The sequence below is a fragment of the Microtus oregoni genome, unplaced genomic scaffold, assembly GCF_018167655.1.
Source record: "Microtus oregoni isolate MIOR12 unplaced genomic scaffold, Mior012 000013F_ref0000133, whole genome shotgun sequence".
Taxonomy (NCBI): Eukaryota; Metazoa; Chordata; class Mammalia; order Rodentia; family Cricetidae; genus Microtus; species Microtus oregoni.
Window position 1 is genome coordinate 322520 of NW_024543072.1, and position 16394 is coordinate 338913.

Below are 16394 nucleotides of genomic sequence, written 5' to 3' on the forward strand. Positions count from 1 at the left end.
CTGGGCTGACCTTGAATTTGCCGTTAGTGGAAGATGGACTTGAACCCCTGATTCTTCTGTCTCTCTCTGACTACTTAGACTACAGGCTTCCACCACCACACCTGACTTACTTGTTACTGTTGTTGGTAGTAGTATAGTTGTTATTAGGGGTGAATGTTCTGTGCACTTGTGGAGGTCAGGGGACACCTTTGCGGTGTCAGGAATGGTGAGTATTTCCTGCCTGTATTTCTTCCAAGAAGACCAAGGGAGACAGGAGGTCTACAGAGTTCCAGGACAGCCAGAGCTACACAGAAAAACCCTGCCTTGAAAACCCAAACAAAACAAAACAACAACAATCAATCAATCAAACAAAAAACCTATCCTGTTTGTAGTCATACAAATACAAATATGACTCATTTAAAAAAACAAATTTATGGGGGGAAAAAGGCAAGTCGGGCGGTGGTGGCACGTGCCACTCCCAGTACTTGGGAGGCAGAGGCAGGCGGATCTCTGTGAATTTGAGGCCTCATCACTACAAAGGGATTTCCAGGATATCCAGGACTGTGAAACCTTGTCTAGGCAGGAGGAGGGGGAGGGGGGAACGGACAAATTTGGCTTCCTATATATATTTTCAAGGTTAAGCCTAAAACAAGGATCTAAAAATAATTTTGTTTAAAATAAGTTATACTTAATAGATGGATGCCTGGTTAAATTATGCATTCACCCAATAATGAGTTACCAACATATAAGCAAAATAAAAGATTTTATTTTGTGCTTTACTACGGAAACTTCATTTTTTAAATTTATATGTTTCACAACATACGAGAATTTTTAAAATATCAATTTAAGGGAGGTGGAGAGAAGGCTCAGAGGTTAAGAACACTGGCTGCTCTTCCAGAGGTTCTGAATTCAATTACTGGCAACCACATGGTAACTCACAGTCATCTATAATGGGATCTGATACCCTCTTCTGGCATTCAGATAAACATATTCACATAAACAAAGAAATCTTTAAAAGTTATATAAAATAAAATATCAACTTAAACAGACTTGGAATGGATTTTAAAAGGAAAATTTTAAAAAGATTTTTTTTGGATAATTTATTGGTAAAAAAAATGCAAACATAATTGCATGTTTCTTAAATCACTTTGGAGACCAGAAGCAGTTAAACTGAAAATATAATCAATATAAATTAGATTATTTTGAAAATTTTCAGCTAAAGTTATTTTTGGTAAAGCTTATGCATCTGTATATCAAATTGCTTAAGAAGACCTTTTTAAGCTCATAGCTCAAACTGTCCTAAATATCAAAGATCCTAAAGCTTTTTAAAAATATGTATTAATTCTTATTTTATATGTATTGGTGATTTGACTATATGTATGTCCACGTGAGGGTGTCAGATTCCCTGGAACTGAAGTTACCGACAGTTATGAGCTGCCATGTGGGTTCTGGGAATTGCCCTCAGGACCTCTGGAAAAGCAGCCAGTGCTCTTAACTGCTGCGCCATCTCTCCAGCACCCAAGACCTTAAATCTTAAGTTAAAAGTCTTGTTTAAGTGTTCAAAAGTTAATGATCACTGTTAAATAAACGCATCTTGTTTGTCCTTTAGTCTCATGCTTTCCCGTGAGGTCAGACGCCATGTCCTGAGAACAGCAGAGGGCGATTAATATTCAAGGTAGCAGCCCACGAAAAGGAGACAGTCTGATGGGGAAAACCGCACGAAGCAAGGCTACGGGGCTACAGACTCCGGAAGATCTTTTACTCCTGCCTGTAACTTCACATGTGCTTCTGAAATTTCCCCTGTATGTTTATCTCTCGGTGTGTTTATCTCATGAACACATTCTGTTCTACTGGGCATTTTATCTGTGGATTGTCCAGAAGATGACTCCTCCTTAAGCTGTATTGTCAAACTGATATAAATAATGTTAACTTACACAGAGTTTTGATGAATAAAAATGGACACAAAGATACGAGGTAAGAATTAAATTCATAATGTAGAGTCGACTTGTATTTGCAAACATGGAGACAATATTGAACCATCTATCCTTCCTTGAAAAGCTCAAGTTTTTTTTTTTTAAAGATTTATTTATTTATTATGTATACAGTGCTCTGTCTGCATGGATACCTGCAGGTCAGAAGAGGGCACCAAACCACATTTTATCTATATTATCTGTTGACCTCGCCAGCCACACACACTCTGGCTCACATCAGAAAGAGTGAAGCTCAGAAGGGGGAAAAGCTCTCAGAGGTCTAGAAAAAGGGGATGCGGGGGAAGCTCTAAGAGAAAGAAGGCCCCTACTTTCAACCCTGACTGTCCATTACAAGAGGATGTAGAACAAGGTCCAATTGAGGGAACCCTTTGAGATCCCGGGAGAGATTGGTCCAGTAAGTCTCCCTTGTGAGAGAGGCAGGATGTGTGTGGACCACACTGTGGAGTAGGAGCTGGAGGTGCGGCATGAGGGATGGGTCAGGTACTGATGTAAGAGGTTGGAAGACCTTGGGGCCAAGAACCTTGGGTGTGGGGTGGAGGGAGCCTTAGAAGATATGGAATGCTGTGATCTCAGTGCACCTTGGACTGGACTAAAGTGTGTCTAAGAACCAAAAGAGAGTGGACTATGCATAGGCCAAAACCCAAAACCGGGCTTACCCCATGGGCAGGCGAGAATTCTTCCACTGAACCACACATGCCATGCCCGCATCCCAACAAATTCATACATCACCACCATCACCACCACCACCACCACCACCACCACCACCATCACCACCACCACCATCACCACCACCACCACCACCACCACCACCAACACCATCACCACCACCACCATCACCACCACCACCATCACCACCACCACCACCACCACCACCACCACCACCACCATCGCCACCACCATCACCGCCACCACCATCACCACCACCACCATCACCACCACCACCATCACCACCACCACCATCACCACCACCAACACCACCACCACCATCACCACCACCACCATCACCACCACCACCATCACCACCACCACCACCACCATCACCACCACCACCACCACCATCACCACCACCACCATCACCACCACCACCACCATCACAACCACCACCACCACCATCACCACCACCACCAGAAGGAGCAGCAGCAGCAGCCAGGGTAAAAACCCCATTTCCAAGAACCAAAATAGGGTCTCTTTTGCTCTTGGTCGGCTACCTTGTTTGAGCTGTGACTGCCAACAAGAGTCAACTGAAGAGCCCCACTTGGATCTGTCCCTGGGTTCTCTTAAGAAACAAGAAAAAAGCTGCCGTGTTCACGACCACTCCCACTCGCCTTTGTTCAGGCTGGTCAAGGACTGACAGGTGGCAGAGGGCAGTCCGTCTCCTGTGGTGAGACAGGCCCTTTCTCTGCCGGTGGGCGGTGGTTGGGTCTGGTGACAGGTGAGTGAACGTTTTCCTTTGTGGTACTTACCTCAGTCGAGCACAAAGAGGATTAGAACCGCAGGAAGGGACACAGGGTCCGAGGCTTGGGAAACTGGAGAAGGTGAGCAACACTGAGTCTGTGGACACCCTGAGCTCGCTGGAACAGGCTTTGAGCCTTGTCGGTCAATTGGGCCCGGAAAGAAAAGCTCCCTGGCCAGAAGACTTGCCAATGAGCAGCCTGAACGAGCCTAGGTCTCAGAAGGCCAGGAGTCAGTGCGGGACCTGCGAGGAAGAGCCATCTTGGCACAAGAGGACCTTCGATGGAGTTGCGCATGATTGTGCCTCTCTGGCCTGCGCGGAGTTGACTTCCCTGAGTTTGTGTCTAGTGTGTGTGTGTGTTTCTGGTGGGTGTGGTTGTTTGTGTGTGGGTGTGAGAGATAGAGAGAGAAAGATAGATAGATAGATAGATAGATAGATAGATAGATAGATAAAAAGGCCTCATGCCGGCTGCGGTCCCCAGGAGCTCTGAAGCTCTCTGGGCTCTCCAAGAGCTGCTGTTGGCAAAGTATCAGGGGAGCAATGGCACCTGATCCCCTGCCAGACCGTCCCTTGGCAAAGGAGGCAGAACAGGATCTGGGTCTAGGAGGGTTTTTGAGGTCACGGCCAAGAGAGGTTCACCAAGTAAGGGTAGATTGTAGGAGAGTCAGAGCCAGGCTGTACGTGGACGGCACTGTGGAGTGGGAGGCTGGAGGTGTGGGGTGTGAGTTATAAGAAAGGTGGAGGCGCTGTATGGCGGCTGCGACTGTGTGGACGTGGGCGGGGGAGTATGTCAGGAGCTTTGAAGAAGTGGAGTGGTAAGGTAGCTGTAGCAGAGCGATGGTTAGGGCGGGTGATGGCGTCTGAGTTGAGGAGAGAGGACTAGGCTTAGGATGCTGGGCAGGCTGTGGGTGACTGGGTTAGTGGTAGTCCGCTGTGGCTGTGCACCCTGGGCATTGGGGACTGGGGCAGTGCGTGCATGAGGACCAAAAGGGACTGGACTCTGCATGGGCCGGGAATCGAACCCGGGCCTCCCGCGTGGCAGGCGAGAATTCTACCACTGAACCACCCATGCCATGGCCTAGGCTGTCACTTGACTGCTGTCACAGCCTGTGCTCCCGGACCAGCTAGCTCTTCTTTTTCCCCCTGACACCTAGATGCCGGGCCTTGGCCCCATGGACCAAGCAGGCGAGCTCGAGGGCCACATGGACAGGAGAGTCCCGGGACCAGAGTGAGGCTCCGCGGCTGAGCCGTGCCTCTCCCCTCTCCGGGACGCCTAGGAGGTCCCACGTCAACCCTGCCTCCCCGTGCTGCCAGCCCAGGAGCTAGCGAGCCAGCGAGATGCGGGCCGGCGGTGCGCGCAGCACGGGTCGGCAGGTGTGCGCTGGCGACGGCCACCTGCGCACAGAAGAAGCCTGGACGAGCAGAGCCCGAGAGGATGGGCGCGGTGGGCTTCTCCCGCAGGGGCTGGAGGAGCAGGAACGAGTGGGAAAGGGGTGGTGAGCGCGAGGGCCGGGCCAAGAAGTGCGGGTGTCGGGTAGGGATGGATGAGGTCCTCCGTTGGCACCTGGCCGGCCGGCTGGGCTGGCGGGGTGCTCAGGACCGGCGCCCTCACGGACTCGAGCCTCTCCCCCCGCACCTAATGGAGGTGGCAAATTTAACAAGGCGTCCAGCACGCGCCGCTGCCGCTGCCCTCCAGTAAGTGTCGGGTGTTGAGAGCAGGGCGCTCCTCCAGGCCCAGGCGTGTGAGAGAAGGTTGCGGGCGTGAGAGGAGTTTGGGCGGCGCCGGAGAGGCGGTGGTAGGAGGCACTCACGGGTCTGGTGGAGTGGGAGCAGCGGGGGGGTTGGGGGGGGGGACAAAAAGGCGAGGTTGTCAGGAGTGGGATTCGAACCCACGCCTCCAGGGGAGACTGCGACCTGAACGCAGGGCCTTAGACCGCTCGGCCATCCTGACGACGGGTGTGGGCGCGCGGCGGACCTGTCGCGTCGGGGCGCCCGGGCTGGTGCGCGTCTGGGTGCTCAAGCTGCGGGCGAGGAGCGGCGTCCACCGGGTCCACGTCGAGATGCTGCTAGGCACCAAGTCGCTCCCTGTCCCTGTCCCGGTCCCGGTCCCGTTTCCGGTTTGGCTCCCCACACCACCCCAGCCCTGGCGGGATCACCCAGGAACCGGACCAGCGTCTCCCGCGGGCATGGGCGGGACCAGGGGGCTGGGAGGCGATGGTCGGACGTGGCTGCGGGTCCGCGTCCTGGTGGGAGGGGCGTTTGGCTGCGCCGGGGAGACTTTGGGGATGGGTGCGGAGGTCGGCGGTGCTTCGGAGGTGGGGAGGGTGGCGGGCCTTGCAAGCGCGTCGGAGATGGCCGGCCGACTCGGTGGCAGCGCCGTCGTCGTCGTCCTCGTTAGTATAGTGGTGAGTATCCCCGCCTGTCACGCGGGAGACCGGGGTTCGATTCCCCGACGGGGAGACATACCATTCTTTTTAGCCAGACGGGCGGCCCTTGGTCCGTTGGCCATCCTTGCTTGCTTGGCCCCACGCCCCAATGCCAGGACAGTGGTCCTCTGGCCCAAGAGCCGGGCTCGGGACGCTCACTGCCAGGCGGGCCCACATGCCTCCCGGCCGTCGGGTCCCTAGCCTGGCGCCTGGCCAAGGGCTCTACACACACACACACACACACACACACACACACACACACACACACACACACACAGACACCGACGAGGCGGCCGGCCGTGTGTCAGAGCCGGCGGCGTGCGACCCTCGGTGCCTGAGCCACCGCTGTGCCAGGCGGCTCTGGGTGGTGACGTGCCCGCTCGGTGCTGTCCCGGCTGCTCCCTGGCTCCTGTGGCCCTCGTTGCGTGAGCTGCCCTGGCCCGGTTGCTGCAGTCAGGAGACGAGAGCGCCGCGCAGCACAGGCGTGTACGTGCGGGAAGCGCGGGTGGCATGGGACGGTGAGGAACAACGCGTGCTCGGCGGCGGAGGCCCTGTTAGGGTTGGCGTGGGTATCGGTGTCGGTGTCGGTTTCTTGGTTGGTGTCGGCTTCGGCTTTGACTTTGAGGTTGAGGCAGGCTGGGAAGACCAGGTAGGCGACCGCGACGTCGTCTCTGTCCGCTGGCTGGTGGCAGTCCCCGGCGTCGTGTGTGTGTGCGGCGTCGTGTCGGTGTGGCGTTGGTGGTATAGTGGTGAGCATAGCTGCCTTCCAAGCAGTTGACCCGGGTTCGATTCCCGGCCAACGCACAGGACCCGCCTTTTGCCAAGGTTCAGGGCGGACAGTGGCCCTGTCCTCCGGCGCCTCTCCGCCTGTCCCGAGACTGCACTGCGCCGAGGCGGGCCGAACGACCACACAATGGAAGGAGGTTCTAGACCTTTTGAGAGGGTGGCGAGCCGGAGGAGAAGGGCCAGGGCGAGGCGTCTTACCGGGAAGTGGCGACCGGCTTGCCGGAGAAGCGACAGAGGGCAGCGGGCAGCGGGCAGGGCAGGGCAGGGAGGGCACGGGCAGGGCTAGCGGTGGGCACGGGCAGGGGCCGATCGATCGCATGGGCGCCCAATGCCAGCCGCGTATTGCCGGGCGGGCCGGCGGGCGGGTGGGCGGCTGGGGCGAGCGGCTGGCTGTCAGATTGGCAGACTGGCTGAGAGTCTGGCTGCCCGCGAGAGGCGCGCACCGTCGGAGTCTGGCCGTCGCTCCCTGGTGGTCTAGTGGTTAGGATTCGGCGCTCTCACCGCCGCGGCCCGGGTTCGATTCCCGGTCAGGGAAGCTTCTCTTCTTCCTCTCTGCAACTCGCCCCCTTCTTGACACCTGTCTGGGCCTCCCCTGCAATGGGGCCCCACTACCCCCACATCACCTTTCACCTTTCTTGCATTTTGTCCAAAGGCGTCTCCGCGACAACCTGCTGGCATCTTTGCCTCCGGACACCTTGCCACCTCACCCCCATCTTGACACCTGTTCTGCCCTGCCCTGCACTCGGTGGGGGCCACTACCTCCACATCACCTCTCTTACCTTTTGCCCAACAGCGTTGCCGCCAGACCCTGCTGCTCCGCTCCACTAGTATGTACCTACACCCTCACTCGCAAACCAACAGCCTGCAGCCTCACCGGCGCTCCCTACCCGCACACTCACCACCCTTTTCCTTGATTCCCACTCACGCCCACCATCTTTTCCTGCACACACCAAATCCTCAGGGCCTGTCCAGCGAAGCCCCGTTGCGGCCCGACACACCCAGCCTACACACCGCCACTATCACACCGACGACACACAAACACCTGACACGCAGCGCTCCCTCGCAAGCTTCCGACCCACTCATGGAGCCCACTGAGTCTCCACCTCACTCTATCGCCTGCTCTTAGGTCTCCAAGAAACAGTCTTGCTTGCCCTACCTGCCACACCTGCATGCATCACACGCTCCCTGGAACCTTTCCTCTGCTCTTCACAACTGAGCGCCGACTTCAAGCAAATGCAGTGATTCGTTCCAGTCTACAGTGTGTGTGTGTGTTTGTGCAAATATGTCTGTCTCTCTGTTTTTCTGTCTATTTCTGTCCTTCTCTGTGTGTATGTGTGTGAGCCTAGGCATGTATATACGTATGTATGTATGTATGTATGTATGTATATATGTATGTATTTATGTATGCATGCATGCGTATCTTGCAAAACTCCAGGGTCTCTAAGTGATCGTTTATGGTGGCAGTGTTGGTATGGGATCGGGAGGAGAGCGCGTGTCCGTCCGTGGGTGGGGGTGCTCTGTGGGGTGGTGTTGATTCCGTGCTGATAGCAGGCAGGGTGAATGCGGAAAGCACCTGGTGTGGTTCCTAAGCTTCCGCAACGCCGCAGGGCAGACAGTGCTCGACCCAAGGCGCGATTTCCTCGAAAGCCCCCAGAGCGGCTTGGGGGAGCTGAGGCCAAGCCTGGCTGTTTTAAGGCCGCTGTTTCTGCAGCTCCTTGTGTGCGCGGGCAAGCGGTGCAGGTGCCTGTGTGAGTCGGCAAATTGGAGCGGAACCTCTTCTCACCTAGGTTTTGGGTCCGTTGCCGGGTGGGTCCCCTCGGTCGTGACCCTGTCAACAGGTCCGGGGCACGAAGACAGATGGTGGTGTGCTTACCGCTGGGTTCAGCTCCACCTCGATGCGAGGCATAGTCTGTGCCCACCCGTGTGTGTGTGGGGGGGGGGAGGGGCAGACACGCCATTTTCCCACCCGACCTCAACCCAGTCCGGCCCGGAAACCTTCCCAATAGAGGACACGGAGAGACACCCGTGTCGAGCTGGATCTGGGAAGGGTCTGTCCAGCAAGCTGCCGGGCCAGTTGTGTGGCTCCCATGAGACGGTCATGGGAAAAAAGACAACGGAGAAGCCTACGCTGGCAGGTGTCCGAATGGGGCCGTCGCATGCCAAAGGCAAGGATCCACGCTTGCCTCTGTGCTCCCTGGTTTCTCCTCAGCTCGGCCCTTCTGGCTGGAAAGAGGGACTCTGCTTGGAGAAAAGGTCTCTCTAGCACTTGCTTGCGATGAACGATCGAATGATTGCTGCGGGACAGACAGCAGACAGGCGGTAGGGATGGTGGTTGGGGTGCGGGGGCAGAGCCGGGTGGTTGTGGCCAGGGGCGTGCCATCCTTGGGCACGTGGTCCTGAGGTGTAGGGCAGCAGGCTGAGAACCTCCCCCACGGACAGCTACCTACCGCATCAGGTCCTGCCTCTGCTTTCCTACATACCGGGGCTGCCCTCTGTGAGGGACTTAGGAGCCCAAGAAACCAACACTTCTCCGCCCAAGCTGCTTTTGGTCATGGTGTTTGATGGCAACAATCCCAAGCCTGACTCAGACTGAAATCGGTACCAGGAGTGGGGTATTGCTGGCACAGAGCCGATCCCGTGCTTTCGGGGATTAAAAGGAGCTCTTGGGGATGAACAAGAAAGGAATGGTTATGGTTCCAAAAACGCCGGCTTCTGTGCCGCGTTGGAGCAGGGTCAACCGTGGTGCTTGTTTCTGGAGAACTTGACAAAACCCTGCACTCATCTGGGAAGAGAGACTCTCAGTTGAGCAGATGCCTCTATGAGATGATGAGTGGTCTTTTTTTTTCTTTTTTAAAATTGATATTCAGTGAGCTCTACATTTTTCTCTGCTCTCCTCCCTGCCTCTCCCTTCCCCCCTCCAACCTTCCCCCAAGTTCCCCAGGGTCCCAATTTACCCAGGAGATCTTGTCTTTTTTTACTTCCTACTTCCCATATAGATTAGATCTGTGTTAGTCTCTCTTAGTGTCCTCATTGTTGTCTAAGGTCTCTGGGATTGTGGTTTGTAGGCTGGCTTTCTTGGGTTTATGTTTAAAAACCACCTATGAGTGAATACATGTGATAATCGTCTTTCTGTGTCTGGGTTACCTCACTCTAAATAACGTTTTCTAGCTCCATCCATTTTCCTGCAAAATTCAAGCTGTCGGGTTTTTTTTTTTCCCTTTCTGCTGTGTAGTACTCCATTGTGTAAATGTACCACATTTTCCTTACCCATTTTTTGGTCGAGGGGCATCTAGGTTGTGTCCAGGTTCTGGCTATGACAAACAAAGCTGCTATGAACATAGTTGAGCACATGACCTCGTGGCACGATTGAGCATCTTCTGGACATATACCCCAAAGTGGTATTACTGGGTCTTGTGGAAGGTTGTTTCCTAATTTTCTAGGAAATCGCCACAGTGACATCCAAAGTGTTGTAGCCACCAGCTTTCATTCCCACCAGCAATGCACAAGTGTTCTCTTTTCCCCACAACCTCTCCAGCATAAGTTGTCATCAGTGTTTTTGATCTTAGCCATTCTTTCAGTGTAAGATGGAAACTCAGAGTTGTTTTGATTTGCGTTTGTCTGCTGACTAAGGATGTGGAGCATTTCCTTAAGTGTCTTTCAGCCATTTTAGATTCCTCTGTTGAGAGTTCTCTGTTTATGTCTTTACGCCATTTTTTTATTGGATTATGTGTTGTTTTGGTGTCCAATTTCTTGAGTCCTTTGTATATTTTGGAGGTCAGACCTCTGTCTGATGTGGGGTTAGTGAAGATCTTTTCCCATTCTGTAGGCTGTCATTTTGTCTTGTTGATCGCGTCCCTTGCTTTACAGAAGGTTTTCAGTTTCAGGAGGCCCCATTTATTAATTGTTTCTCTCAGGGTCTGTGTGGCTGGGCTTCTATTTAGGAAGTGGTTCCCTGTGCCAATGCGTTCAAGTGTACTTCCCACTTTCTCTTCTATAAGGTTCAGTGTGGCCGGCTTCATGTTGAGGTCTTTGATCGATTTGGACTTGAGTTTTGTGCATGGTGATAGATAGCGGTCTATCTTCATTTTTGTACATGTTGATATCCAGTTATGCCAGCACCATTTGTTAAATATGCTTTCTTTTTCCATTTGATATATTTTGCTTGCTTGTCAAAAGATGATGGGTCTTTAGTCGAACATGTAGGGTATTGTCTTGATGCACAAGTGGTGTGGGAGGGCACACGAAGGGAAGGAGGTGGGTGGTTGTCTCGCGCCGGATAAGAGAGCCAGTAAGCAGCCCTCATGCTAGTCCTATGCTCCAATTCCTGCCTCTAGGTCTCTCAGCCCACCCTGCTTATAAGCCCCAAACCCCAAACCTCAAACCCTTGTCCCCTAACGCCCATGAACCCAGCCCCACCTTCCCCACCCATCCCCACTTCCGTAAGTGTGGCATTAAGGACCCCTAGGAAGAAATAAAACCGTCTCACCTCAAGGTTTCTCTAAGTCACACATTTGATCAGAATATGACGTGATCCTGGTCCTTACTCAGAAATAAATGTGCAGGAAACACAGCAGATGGTCCTAGGACCTGCTAACGGAGATCAGGCTGTCTCTGCTCCTATCCATTTCCAACGCCCCCTTAACCCAACGCCTCCATACCTCAAAACCACAAGCACCAGCAGCAGCAGCAGCAGCCAGGGTAAAAACCCCATCTCCAAGCCACCACGTTGGGTCTCTCTTGCTCTTGTTCGGCTACCTTGTTTGAGCTGTGACTGCCAACAAGAGTCAACTGAAGAGCCCCACTTGGTTCTGTTCCTGGGTTCTCTTTAGACAAAAACAAAAACAAAAAATCCCACAAACACAAACACACAAAACCAACCTGCTTTGTTCACGACCACTCCCACTCGCCTTTGTTCAGGCTGGTCAAGGACTGACAGGTGGCAGAGGGCAGTCCGTCTCCTGTGGTGAGACAGGCCCTTTCTCTGCAGGTGGGCGGTGGTTGGGTCTGGTGACAGGTGAGTGAACGTTTTCCTTTGTGGTACCCACCGCAGTCGAGCACAAAGAGGATTAGGACTGCAGGAAGGGACACCCGGTCCAAGGCTTGGGAGGCCGGAGAAGGTGAGCAACACTGAGTCTGTGGACACCCTGAGCTCGCTGGAGCAGGCTTTGAGCCTTGTCGGTCAATTGGGCCCGGATAGGGAAGCTCCCTGGCCAGACGACTTGCCAATGAGCAGCCTGAACGAGCCTAGGTCTCAGAATGCCAGGGGTCAGTGCGGGACCTGCGAGGAAGAGCCATCTTGGCACAGGGGGACCTTCGATGGAGTTGCGCATGATTGTGCCTCTCTGGCCTGCGCGGAGTCGACTTCCCTGAGTTTCTGTCTAGTGTGCGTGTGTGTTTCTGGTGGGTGTGGTTGTTTTTGTGTGGGTGTGAGAGATAGAGAGAGAGAAAGACAAACAAACAGAGAGAGACAGAGGGAGAGAGAGAGAGAGAGATAGGTAGAGAGAGAAAGATATATCTATATATACATGTATATACAGGGAGAGAGAGACAGAGAGAGAGAGAAAGAGAGAGAGAGAAAAAGAGAGAGAAATAGAGAGAAAGAGAGAGATAGGTAGAGAGAGAAAGAGAGACAGATAGAGAGAAATATATATATGTATATACAGAGAGAGAGACAGAGAGAGAGACAGAGAGAGCGAGATAGACAAAGAGACAGAGAGAAAGAGAGGGAGAGGGAGAGAGGGAGAGAGAGAGAGAAAGAGAGAGATAGGTAGAGAGAAAGAGAGACAGATAGACAGAAATATATATGTATATACAGAGAGTGAGACAGAGAGAGACAGAGGGAGCGAGATAGACAAAGAGACAGAGAGAAAGAGAGGGAGAGAGAGAGAAAGAGAGAGAGAGAGAGGCCTCCTGCCTGCTGCTGTCGCCCGGGAGCTCTGAAGCTCTCTGGGCTCTCCAAGAGTTGCTGTTGGCTAAGAAATAGGGGAGAGAAGGCACGTGGTCCCCTGCGGGGCTGTTTCTTGGCAAAGGAGAAAGAACAGGGTCTGGGGCTAGGGAGGTTTTTGAGGTCCCGGCCAAGAGAGGTTCACCAAGTAAGTGTCGATTGTGGGAGAGCCAGGCTGTGCGTGGACGGCACTGTGGAGTGGGAGGCTGGAGGTGTGGGGTGTGAGTGCCGCGGGGTGGAGTTATAAGAAAGGTGGAGGCGCTGTATGGCGGCTGCGACTGTGTGGACGTGGGCGGGGGAGTATGTCAGGAGCTTTGAAGAAGTGGAGTGGTAAGGTAGCTGTAGCAGAGCGATGGTTAGGGCGGGTGATGGCGTCTGAGTTGAGGAGAGAGGACTAGGCTTAGGATGCTGGGCAGGCTGTGGGTGACTGGGTTAGTGGTAGTCCGCTGTGGCTGTGCACCCTGGGCATTGGGGACTGGGGCAGTGCGTGCATGAGGACCAAAAGGGACTGGACTCTGCATGGGCCGGGAATCGAACCCGGGCCTCCCGCGTGGCAGGCGAGAATTCTACCACTGAACCACCCATGCCATGGCCTAGGCTGTCACCTGACTTCTGTCACAGACTGTGCTCCCGGACCAGCTAGCTCTTCTTTTTCCCCCTGACACCTAGATGCCGGGCCTTGGCCCCATGGACCAAGCAGGCGAGCTCGAGGGCCACATGGACAGGAGAGTCCCGGGACCAGAGTGAGGCTCCGCGCCTGAGCCGTGCCTCTCCGCTCTCCGGGACGCCTAGGAGGTCCCACGTCAACCCTGCCTCCCCGTGCTGCCAGCCGAGGAGCTGGCGAGCCAGCGAGATGCGTGCCGGCGGTGCGCGCAGCACGGGTCGGCAGGTGTGCGCTGGCGACGGCCACCTGCGCACAGAAGAAGCCTGGACGAGCAGAGCCCGAGAGGATGGGCGCGGTGGGCTTCTCCCGCAGGGGCTGGAGGAGCAGGAACGAGCGGGAAAGGGGTGGTGAGCGCGAGGGCCGGGCCAAGAAGTGCGGGTGTCGGGTAGGGATGGATGAGGTCCTCTGTTGGCACCTGGCCGGCCGGCTGGGCTGGCAGGGTGCTCAGGACCGGCGCCCTCACGGACTCGAGCCTCTCCCCCGCACCTAATGGAGGTGGCAAATTTAGCAAGGCGTCCAGCACGCGCCGCTGCCGCTGCCCTCCAGTAAGTGTCGGGTGTTGAGAGCAGGGCGCTCCTCCAGGCCCAGGCGTGTGAGAGAAGGTTGCGGGCGTGAGAGGAGTTTGGGCGGCGCCGGAGAGGCGGTGGTAGGAGGCACTCACGGGTCTGGGGGAGTAGAAACGGCGGGGAGGGGGGGGGGAGACACAAAAAGGCGAGGTTGTCAGGAGTGGGATTCGAACCCACGCCTCCAGGGGAGACTGCGACCTGAACGCAGCGCCTTAGACCGCTCGGCCATCCTGACGACGGGTGTGGGCGCGCGGCGGACCTGTCGCGTCCGGGCGCCCGGGCTGGTGCGGGTCTGGGTGCTCAAGCTGCGGGCGAGGAGCGGCGTCCACCGGGTCCACGTCGAGATGCTGCTAGGCGCCAAGTCGCTCCCTGTCCCTGTCCCGGTCCCGGTCCCGGTCCCGTTTCCGGTTTGGCTCCCCACACCACCCCAGCCCTGGCGGGATCACCCAGGAACCGGACCAGCGTCTCCCGCGGGCATGGGCGGGACCAGGGGGCTGGGAGGCGATGGTCGGACGTGGCTGCGGGTCCGCGTCCTGGTGGGAGGGGCGTTTGGCTGCGCCGGGGAGACTTTGGGGATGGGTGCGGAGGTCGGCGGTGCTTCGGAGGTGGGGAGGGTGGCGGGCCTTGGAAGCGCGTCGGAGATGGCCGGCCGACTCGGTGGCAGCGCCGTCGTCGTCGTCCTCGTTAGTATAGTGGTGAGTATCCCCGCCTGTCACGCGGGAGACCGGGGTTCGATTCCCCGACGGGGAGACATGCCAATCTTTTTAGCCAGACGAGCGGCCCTTGGTCCGTTGGCCATCCTTGCTTGCTTGGCCCCACGCACCAATGCCAGGACAGTGGTCCTCTGGCCCAAGAGCCGGGCTCGGGACGCTCACTGCCAGGCGGGCCCACATGCCTCCCGGCCGTCGGGTCCCTAGCCTGGCGCCTGGCCAAGGGCTCTACACACACACACACACACACACACACACACACACACACAGACACCGACGAGGCGGCCGGCCGTGTGTCAGAGCCTGCGGCGTGCGACCCTCGGTGCCTGAGCCACCGCTGTGCCAGGCGGCTCTGGGTGGTGACGTGCCCGCTCGGTGCTGTCCCGGCTGCTCCCTGGCTCCTGTGGCCCTCGTTGCGTGAGCTGCCCTGGCCCGGTTGCTGCAGTCAGGAGACGAGAGCGCCGCGCAGCACAGGCGTGTGCGTGCGGGAAGCGCGGGTGGCATGGGACGGTGAGGAACAACGCGTGCTCGGCGGCGGAGGCCCGGTTAGGGTTGGCGTGGGTATCGGTGTCGGTGTCGGTGTCTTCCTTGGTGTCGTCTTCGGCTTTGACTTTGAGGTTGGGGCAGGATGGGAAGACCAGGTAGGCGACCGCGACGTCGTCTCTGTCCGCTGGCTGGTGGCAGTCCCCGGCGTCGTGTGTGTGTGCGGCGTCGTGTCGGTGTGGCGTTGGTGGTATAGTGGTGAGCATAGCTGCCTTCCAAGCAGTTGACCCGGGTTCGATTCCCGGCCAACGCACAGGACCCGCCTTTTGCCAAGGTTCAGGGCGGACAGTGGCCCTGTCCTCCGGCGCCTCTCCGCCTGTCCCGAGACTGCACTGCGCCGAGGCCACACAATGGAAGGAGGTTCTAGACCTTTTGAGAGGGTGGCGAGCCGGAGGAGAAGGGCCAGGGCGAGGCGTCTTACCGGGAAGTGGCGACCGGCTTGCCGGAGAAGCGACAGAGGGCAGCGGGCAGCGGGCAGGGCAGGGAGGGCACGGGCAGGGCTAGGGGTGGGCACGGGCAGGGGCCGATCGATCGCATGGGCGCCCAATGCCAGCCGCGTATTGCCGGCCGGGCGGGCGACTGGGCGGCTGGGGCGAGCGGCTGGCTGTCAGATTGGCAGACTGGCTGAGAGTCTGGCTGCCCGCGAGAGGCGCGCACCGTCGGAGTCTGGCCGTCGCTCCCTGGTGGTCTAGTGGTTAGGATTCGGCGCTCTCACCGCCGCGGCCCGGGTTCGATTCCCGGTCAGGGAAGCTTCTCTTCTTCCTCTCTGCAACTCGCCCACTTCTTGACACCTGTCTGGCCCTCCCCTGCAATGGGGGCCCCACTTTCACCTTTCTTGCATTTTGGCCAAAGGCGTCGCCGCGACAACCTGCTGGCACCTTGCCACCTCACCCCCATCTTGACACCTGTTCTGCCCTGCCCTGCACTCGGTGGGGGCCACTACCTCCACATCACCTCTCTTACCTTTTGCCCAACAGCGTTGCCGCCAGACCCTGCTGCTCCGCTCCACTAGTACGTACCTACACCCTCACTCGAAAACCAACAGCCTGCAGCCTCACCGGCGCTCCCTACCCGCACACTCACCACCCTTTTCCTTGATTCCCACTCACGCCCACCATCTTTTCCTGCACACACCAAATCCTCAGGGCCTGTCCAGCGAAGCCCCGTTGCGGCCCGACACACCCTGCCTACACACCGCCACTATCACACCGACGACACACAAACACCGGACACGCAGCGCTCCCTCGCAAGCTTCCGACCCACTCATGGAGCCCACTGAGTCTCCACCTCACTCTATCGCCTGCTCTTAGGTCTCCAAGAAACAGTCTTGCT

General features: G+C 56.4%; 10 non-coding genes across 10 annotated transcripts; 6 read left to right on the forward strand and 4 right to left on the reverse strand.

Annotated features, from left to right (window-relative positions):
- Positions 1 to 4424: 4424 nt before the first annotated feature.
- Trnag-gcc lies at positions 4425 to 4495 on the reverse strand. The gene has a single exon. It is a non-coding gene; the product is annotated as a tRNA-Gly (tRNA).
- A 796-nt stretch (positions 4496 to 5291) lies between these two features.
- Positions 5292 to 5374, reverse strand: Trnal-cag. The gene has a single exon. It is a non-coding gene; the product is annotated as a tRNA-Leu (tRNA).
- A 437-nt stretch (positions 5375 to 5811) lies between these two features.
- On the forward strand, positions 5812 to 5883 carry Trnad-guc. Its single transcript has one exon. It is a non-coding gene; the product is annotated as a tRNA-Asp (tRNA).
- Positions 5884 to 6581: 698 nt separating this feature from the next.
- Trnag-ucc lies at positions 6582 to 6653 on the forward strand. The gene has a single exon. It is a non-coding gene; the product is annotated as a tRNA-Gly (tRNA).
- A 445-nt stretch (positions 6654 to 7098) lies between these two features.
- Trnae-cuc lies at positions 7099 to 7170 on the forward strand. The gene has a single exon. It is a non-coding gene; the product is annotated as a tRNA-Glu (tRNA).
- A 5925-nt stretch (positions 7171 to 13095) lies between these two features.
- Trnag-gcc lies at positions 13096 to 13166 on the reverse strand. The gene has a single exon. It is a non-coding gene; the product is annotated as a tRNA-Gly (tRNA).
- A 795-nt stretch (positions 13167 to 13961) lies between these two features.
- Trnal-cag lies at positions 13962 to 14044 on the reverse strand. Its single transcript has one exon. It is a non-coding gene; the product is annotated as a tRNA-Leu (tRNA).
- A 443-nt stretch (positions 14045 to 14487) lies between these two features.
- On the forward strand, positions 14488 to 14559 carry Trnad-guc. Its single transcript has one exon. It is a non-coding gene; the product is annotated as a tRNA-Asp (tRNA).
- Positions 14560 to 15243: 684 nt separating this feature from the next.
- On the forward strand, positions 15244 to 15315 carry Trnag-ucc. The gene has a single exon. It is a non-coding gene; the product is annotated as a tRNA-Gly (tRNA).
- Positions 15316 to 15739: 424 nt separating this feature from the next.
- On the forward strand, positions 15740 to 15811 carry Trnae-cuc. The gene has a single exon. It is a non-coding gene; the product is annotated as a tRNA-Glu (tRNA).
- Positions 15812 to 16394: the final 583 nt, after the last annotated feature.